We start from the raw sequence: 8,572 nt of genomic DNA, 5'->3' as shown, positions 1-8,572 counted from the left end.
ACGGTAACCAGCAACAAGGTAGAGAACCCCCCACAAAAAAACACCCCATCTTCCCTCAGCTACTCATGGACCGAAGTTCGGTTTATACACAAAAGAATCATGAATTCACACCAATGAAGAGCTTTTCAATTTTATTTTTATTAATATGAAATTTTAAGTTTTTAATAGTAAGCCTTCGCCAAACACTAGATGTATTGGGGACTACCTGAAAATCAGAGACACGGCAGTTATCATTAGGTTCCCACATAAACACAAACGGATTTAGATTTCCAACAAATTCAACGAAGTTCTTTTCCACCTCCCCCAAAGCCTAGCACCCGAAGAGGAAAATGAAAGAGGCCTGAAGACAGGTCAGTCAAGCAAAGACGCCGCAGGGATTTGAACCCTGTCCTGGAATCAGGAGTGCCAACCACCAGCATCTTTTGCTTTTTTTTTTTTAAGCTAGGAAAAGGCCAAAAAGCAAAACCTGAGAAAACAAAACTTTTGTTTTCTCAGGAAAAGAAAAACCTTTAACGACCCTACTGAAGAACACTGACGGGTCTGCTTCAGCTAAGAGGCTAGCTTGGCCAAGTCTGCTATGTTCACCTGAAAAAGTCTTAGCAGAGAATTTTTGCAATCCCACCCCAACAGTCCTCAAAACTAAAATGCCATCTTCTTCAGTTTATGATGTATTTCCCCACCCAACATTACAGTCTCAAACGTTATTTCTCCATTCACTGGCTGAAGTGTTTTAATCACGGGCTAATGGTATTACGAACATCGTAGAGCTTTTTAGTTGTGGTTTTAATAATATTAACCATATGCAGGCAAATTAATGGCCTTTTCTAGTAGTGCAACCCACCAGAAGACCTCAGCACCACTGTTACCTTGAAACCGATTACGGATCATGCCCTCAAGGATCCAAGCTACTGGCAGCATCGAGGTGAGGGGTGAAGGGTCTGCGCTAGGCCAAAGGCAGGGAGTGGCGATGTGGCAGAGAAGTCACTTGGGGGGAGACCTTGCTTTTTAACAGGCTTCTGGAAAAGCTAGGGAAAAGTGGTTGCCCGCTTTCCCCGTTTCCCTCCCCTTCGACCATCACTTGAGGTGTGCGCTTTTTCAAGAGCTGCTGTGAAAGCAGCATTATTAAATGTCAGGGCAGGACGAGCCCAGGGTTAAGTAAAGTACTCAAAACATTCCTTCAGATGCTCCATTTCCCGAAGAGAGCCTCAGTGCGCGTCTGCCAAGGGTGTTGGTGTTGAGGCAAGTCCTCATGTCTAACAGAAGATGGGGTTATGAGGCCGACACCATTCGTATTGACCTTAGTATAATTGCGCTTTGTTGTCTCTCTTGCCACAGGAAGGCTCCATGGTTGTCCTACTTTAAGCCTTCGGTGCCTTTAGGGAGGGGTACCTGAAAAATCTTAAAAAAAGGCTTAGCGCCCACCTCACCCCTCCACCCCCAGGCCAACGAACAGCTTGCTCACATGCTATTTATTCCAGCATAAAGCTGAAAGTCTATTTTACACTAATTTATTCATTCATAATGGATCTGACTTGATATGTAAATATAGAAAAAAGCTTGTTCACCTGTTGTCCTCATTTTGTCCACTGGTGAATTCAACTGGAAGCTCCTTCTATAGTCTGAAGAATACCATCTGAAAGAACTAGTGGTTCCCAATCCCCACATTTAAAATGGAATGTTTATTTAAAGTAAATAAGCTATTTTTTTCCTTACTGGTCTGGCTTCTCTGGCCCTTCGCATACGTCTGCTGTTTTGAGAATGTTCCTGCGTATAAGAATTAAGACCAAGGGAGGGGAGAGAGAAACCCACACAAAGACAATGCACTAAGACCACTGAACTGATAAACATTTCCACTTGCCAGGTACAGTTCTTGAAGACTGTTGCTTGTTTGGAATTTATTTCTTGTCACTGATTTTAAGGTTGCATCTGGAAAAGACTAAAGGCTTCAGTGCCCTCCCCACCCCCCCTACCAGAAGTGAACAAAAAGCATTTTACCTAAAGAAGCACAGCAAAAGGTACTTGGCTTCAATCACAAACACGAATGCTTAAAGCTGCAGAAATTTCCTCAACACTCAGCCTTTATCACTCAGCTGGATTTTCCTCCAACAATCACTACTCCAAGCATTGGGGGAACACAACTTTTAATCAAACTCCAGTCGTTTCACAACGCATTCTAATAGCAGCAGATCAGAACAGTACTGCATTACTTGCCAACAGAACAGACAGACCTGAGGTCAAGACAACTGCATTCTCTGTGTGGTCTGTAAAAAAAAAAGCTAAAACAAGTAAGCCCCACCCCCTCCTCCCTTCCCTCCAAAATCAGGGGAAAAAGTTTACTTGAGTATTCTGCTGATATACTGCAAGGTCTCATACACTCACTAGAACAGAAGGCAGAGCCAAGCGCTTATATGCAAGTCAAAATCCTGAACAGCTTCACGAAGGATGAAATGAAGCCTCTGCAAAGGAAAAGTCTTTGAAAACCCACATGCCCCCCCCCAAGTACCTATATGAAAGGCCAGTTGTGTAAACATTGGCTAACACCAGATGAGATGATTATTAGCATTTAAAGTTAACATGCAACTCTGGAAATGTGAACAGTATTTTATTACTCTACCACTGTCAATTTATAGACCCCTAACTTTCTGGAAAGAGTGTAGTAGTGTAGTTACCTGTTATTCTGATCATAATCTCCCACCTGTCTAAGAGGTATTTATTCCTTATTTAGAGGGCCTCTATTGCCATGGGCCTGGGTTATTAAATGCTCATCACTTTACGAAGGATAAAATGATTTTTTCCTGCCTTAAAGTTAAGGTTCTTCCGCTCAATTCCTGATCTTGTCCATTAAAGAGTGTTCGCAAAGTTTCTGAAAGATTAGAGAAGAATCCCCCCAAGATTGCCCAACACTAACTACAAACAAACAATACTTTATTTAAATGAGACCGCTTTCTAAAAGCTTACATTCTCTATATTAAAATGTTTTATTTTGCATGATTTAATGTTTTCTGCACAATGTACATCACAACACAACATTTAAATTTTAGCAAGCTTAACATCGGATTCTTGTTACCAGCACAATATGCTATCCTTTTGTAGGATTTAAGAGATTCAATGCTCAACAAATTCTTAGTTTAATAAACATCATCTTATGATTATTAAGGCACTACTTTTCAAGGCTTTTAAGGATTACTTGCCTGAGTGAGGTCTGCTATCCCATCCTGGAAACCACAGGTACAAGTCCTGTGTGATATTTACGAAGGCTAGATGGGAAAATCCCTCACAATCCTGGAATCCCTTAGGAAAGGGATCAGGAAAAACAGCGATGTTCAATACTTAAGACCTCCACAGCTCTTATTAAAAATAAGCACTTATCCCTAACATGCAATACTGCATATTCAAGTTAAACTTATCTGTTAACAGCTGCCTGCTGTTTTCTGCTCCCAGATGAAATGAAGCAACTCTTCTGATAATGAAGAGAAACCTGTCTGAGGCAAACGAAAGATTGGCAAACAGCACAGCCTCCTCTCAATCCACTTGATCCCACTCTGAATTATTTCAGCTTCTTTTATTCCAGGATTAATGTTGGTATTATCATTTTCATTTCATTTCATTTTATTCTGCTTTTGTAAAAGCAGTATTTTGAGGTGGACATTTGATCTTCGTTGTATCTCTCATCAATTCATTGTATTATTTCTCATCAATTCTTTTTTTGTGGGTATAGCTTGATAGGCCATAACTTTTAAAATGGTAGATTCCATTAACTTTATTTTTTCTTTTTTTTTTTCCATTAACTTTAAATTGGTAGTTTCATTTGCTTAATTTTTTTTGCATATGCAGACAATGCGTTCATCAGTAGTAAGGATCTCAGGGTTATGCTTTTTCCCCCATGGAGGTATGAAATATTATCTTTTCTGTCTTTACTTATCATTCACCAAGGAGCTGTTCCCTCTCCATCTAGGCCATCATATTGCCAGGCTGCTTATGACTCAGAAGAAGTTATCTGAAAAAAGTCTACAGAAAAAAAAAAGGTTTCCCCTCCCTCATCCACAAAACCCCACCCTCTTTATCAGAAATGATTAAAATACACAATTTACAGTAATACTGAAGCATACCTTAACATCTTGTTTGCAGTCATACAAAGGAAAAGTACTTTTCCTACACTAAAAAAAACACTTGCTTATACACAACTGAAAATAGAATCTTACTTGATAATATAAAAGCTACCATCAGAAGAAATCCCTTCAGGATCACTTAAGCCACTTCCTTTGCTCTGAAGCTCCTACAGTAGTATTAAGTTACATTAAATCACCTGAAAAAAATTCCAAAAGAGAACCACACACTACCATATCCAAAAAACTTTAGCCATTTTTTTAAAATTCCCAAGATATTATCATCTAAGTCAGCCAGTGGGCTAAGACCAACCCCCCAGTCCTGTACTTTCCTTCCCCAGACCTACACTCTGAATCCAGTGGACCTTCATGAATTTCCCCAGCTGCCCAATTCAAACTGGGGGAAAACAAAAACTAGAGGATTGGGAGTTACTTGCCAACTTGGAAGGTGAGATTTCTTTACTTTTTCCATCCTAAGTATTTAAGTTCTCTGGCATGAGTTATCTGAAATCATAAACTAAACAATTACCTAACCCCAACCCTCCCAAATCCCAACCATTAACAGGCTACTGCCAACTGCCAAAATTTGCCCCTCCCCTTTAATAAAGGTTAGTTTAAAGGTCACATTACTTGAAAACTTAACTTCAACATTTGGCCTAGTCAAGCTCTTCTGAAGTGCTCCTGAGAGGACTGAATATGAACCAAAGCTGCACTGTGCTGTACCATTTCAGCTTCAACTGGGAATACTCTTCCAAGGAAAAAAGCAGCTCCAATCCCTGAAGGTGTTCGTGCCAACAGCATAGCAGTACAATCCTTCTCTAACCCAGTTTGTCAATAGTACTATAGCATCTGTGGAGAATCTTAGAAAGAAAATTTTCTCCCCCACCCTCTTCCCTGGTAAGGCCACCCCAAAATAAGTAAATACAACGAATTTAAAGGGTTATGTATTAAAAATCTGATGAAAGGGTGGGGAAAAAAAAGAGTAACTACCAGCCATTTCTCCAATGGACAGCTCCGCCACAGAACTCAAAATTGAGAGCTGCTCGTGCTCTAGTTTCTAGAAACTGTAAACCTGTGGTGTTCTGATTATCCTGATACTGGATTTTCTTTTTTCCTGTTACCTTGATTCATTTGCCTTTGGGACTCTAGACAGACCTAAGGGGAAAAGAACTCAAAACACATTTTGCCCCCCCACACAAAAAACTTTCCCCCCATCGTTACACACCCAAACTCCACATTTAGTAAACTCTAATACAGGGTAAGGGAAGAAAAAACAGGTCATCTATTCATAAAACTGAAAGGCTTCATTACCCCAAGCTAAACATAAAAACTTATAAAACTTGTCTCAAGGTTGTTCTATCAAATTCATTTGGTTTCCCTCAAATCGGTTAAAAACAAAAAAAAACTTGCCATCTACCATTCCTCCGGGCCTTGGAAGTCTGCCCTCAAAAGCTTCAGACAAGATGAGAAAACAAGCCTGAAAAAGAGAAACCTACAACACCCGGAATCGGCCTACACCCCACGAATCCCTTAGCGCTTAGGCACGCAACTCCCCCGTTACCACTGGGAAAACAGAGAAAAGGTTACCATACTCGTCACAAAAAGCTCGGCCGCCGACCTCTCGGACTTTTCCCACACCACTGGCTCCCCCCGCTCTAGGAGCCTCTACCTAGCCTCCACACCGCCTGCTCGCCGCCTCCGCGTGGTCGCCCGGCCAGGCCGCTCGCTAGCTTCATCGCCACAGCGCACTGGCTGCTCCTGCCCGGGGTCCTCTCCTAGCTTCACCTCCACATCGGTGGGGCTCCTTCTTTCTTCCTAGCTTCCTTCCTTCACCAAACCGCGCTGGCTCCCGGACTGCGCTTCCCTTCCTAGCTTCACCGCCAACTGCAGCTCGCTCCTCAGGCCTAGCTTCACCGCCACTGGCTCCTGCGGTCCTGTCTTCCTAGGTTCACTGAATCCACGTCTGCGTAGTACCTGCGTCAGCTGCCAACCAGCGCTAGTCCTCAGGAGTCGGAAAATCTTAGCTCCAAGTCCAACGCCCAAGGGTTAAGTTGGTAGTTATTCTTGATCTTGAACTACTTCGGGTAGGGGAGTTCTTTAAATTCTCCAAGACACTAAAAGCTACTGTGTTTAAACTCATTTTTAGCTCTCCAAAGATATTCTACCTGAGTTCTTAAGTACCTTCGGTCCTTTTAGTAGCAAAAGCTGTTAAACTGCGGTTTTTAACTTTCCCTTCCGGCTTCGGGATAATTCTTCTAAGTTGCTCCCGGGCTACAGGAGTGTTAACGCCCTCATCTTCTCAAATCTAGCTTCTGCACCACCAGCAATTAAATTTACGGGCTTTTAGGAGAAATTCCATTAAGAATTTTAACAATTCACTTCCTTAGTTTTCCTGTTCTTGAATTTAATCCGGTTTTTTGGCCTAACCTCCTCTACCTTGTCTATCTTGCGTGCTTGTATTCAATACTTGTCCTAGCTGGTCTTCCATTTTCTGCCTCAAGTACCTTCCCCGACCGTGTTTCCCACCTCATTTCCAACTCCTGGCTTTCTCCTCAATTTGCATCTGAGACCTTGGTTGCCTTGTTTTTCTAGTTTCTCTAAATACTTTTTCTTCTGCTTCCTGCCTTCAGGCTTTAGTTTCTGTCTTCTAAGGCGTGTCATCTTTCTCCCAATTTTCCTATCTTCTCTACATCTTGTCTTCACCTCTCTGTACTTGTCTTTAAGTCTTCACCTTCCTGTACTTCTGTCTTCTGAGTTCTCCAGTTTTCTAACCTCTCCAAACGTTTATCCTACCCCTCCCTAATTAGTGCTGGTTTTCAGCAAGTCATCCCTTAAGACCTAGGTTTCAAATGCCGCAACCCTCACTGCGCCACGAATTTGAAGGGCTCTTAATCCCCTTCAGGTTCATCTTTTTAAAAGACGAACCTTAATTTTAAGCATCTACAACTTGTCTTTTTAAAACATTTAGGCTCTATTTAGGTCATTTACGTTTTAATGGCAACCTAAAAGGCTGCCCTTCGATTTAAGGATTTTTTGAATCCCGGACTCTGCCGTCCTTTTCGCAATTTTTTTTTTTAAGAATTAGGTATTCTCCACTCCACTCATTAGCTTCACCTCCTAACCTCCGTCTGGTTCTAGAAACAGCTTTTTCTTTCTTAAGCTACTCTTTAAGGTCTTCATATTTTCCCTTTAAGCCCTTTTTAAGAATTTAATGCTAAGCAACAGCTCAGTAAGTATTATCGCTATTTACACTTCCTGAAGAACTATATTCGTTCCTAGTTCTCAAGCGAGAAACTTATCTGCAGTCTCCTCAAGCAGCGCCTCCTGCCTCCCCAGCTGCCTCTGCGCTCGCTGCCTGAAAGCCTGCCGCACAGCCCGGGAGAGGCGTATTTATAGCCCAAAGCCACCTCACAACGCGATCTGAATAACCCTCCGCCGCCTTTGTGAGGGAAGCAAAAATAGTTCCTCGGACGGGTTAAAAATAGACCCTAGCTTTACAAGACTTTCTAGATTTTTCGTGACAGTTCAGGCAACTTGATTATCGACTGTGTCCCCAGAAATATTCAAAACTTACTAGCAAGTAGATTTGAGAACATTTAGGCAAAAACAAAATCACATTTAAGTAGACCAGCGCCCCTGAACTCAGAGCCATTACTTTGGAATTTTTTTTGTAACTTTTTAAATACCTTTCATGATTTGGGGGGGATACAGTAGGTACTCCTTAGTGCTTTTCGAAGGAAGTTAAAATGGGTTTGCTCACGGCCTTCATTTCCATTATATAACTGAGCATCAGCCTGGTAAATAGACCGCAGCCATCTTAGCAGCGACAAAGTGTCCGTTTGTCCCCCAAAACCCCCTCAGGTCCTGCGCTGGCTATACTGGACATGTTCTGGTTGTGTTATTGGAGAAGCCCGAACGCTCCGGGTTATCTGCTTAAAAATTCTACTAAATGTGGAAATCCACTTCTAGAAACTGTCTCAAGTTAGCCACCATGTACGGCTGTCTCTTGAATCAGAGCTGGCGAGCCAACTCGGGGGCTTGCGAAGATCCGAGGACGCGGGGGGGGGGGGGGGGGGGGGGGGACTTGTGTTATTTACATGCTTCACGTTCCCGTCTTTGCAGTTAAATAAATACTAGCTAGAACCCCACATATTTGGTTGCCTTTTTATATGTCTTATTCTGCCCAAACGTGAACCGTTTCTAAGCTTCCAGGTTTCTCATTAAACTTCTCAAAATCCTAATCTGTCAAAACCAAGTTTAAAGTGTCCTCTTTGCTTCCCAAACGCCAAAGGTTTTGCCTCCGAAGACACAACGACCTTGGACAGCCAGTCTGAGAACGTTTTCGCAAATACCCATGAAACTCTGCTTATGAGTTTGGTTTTCTAAGTTTGTGTTTTTAGAGTTTGTATGATCTCTGGCTTGGCTCCACTCCCAAGGTTTTTTAAACCGGAGTTGCAAGGGAAACA

The sequence above is a fragment of the Ursus maritimus genome, unplaced genomic scaffold (genome assembly GCF_017311325.1).
Source record: "Ursus maritimus isolate PB19 unplaced genomic scaffold, ASM1731132v1 scaffold_23, whole genome shotgun sequence".
NCBI lineage: Eukaryota > Metazoa > Chordata > Mammalia > Carnivora > Ursidae > Ursus > Ursus maritimus.
Note: the sequence above shows the minus strand (reverse complement) of the source record.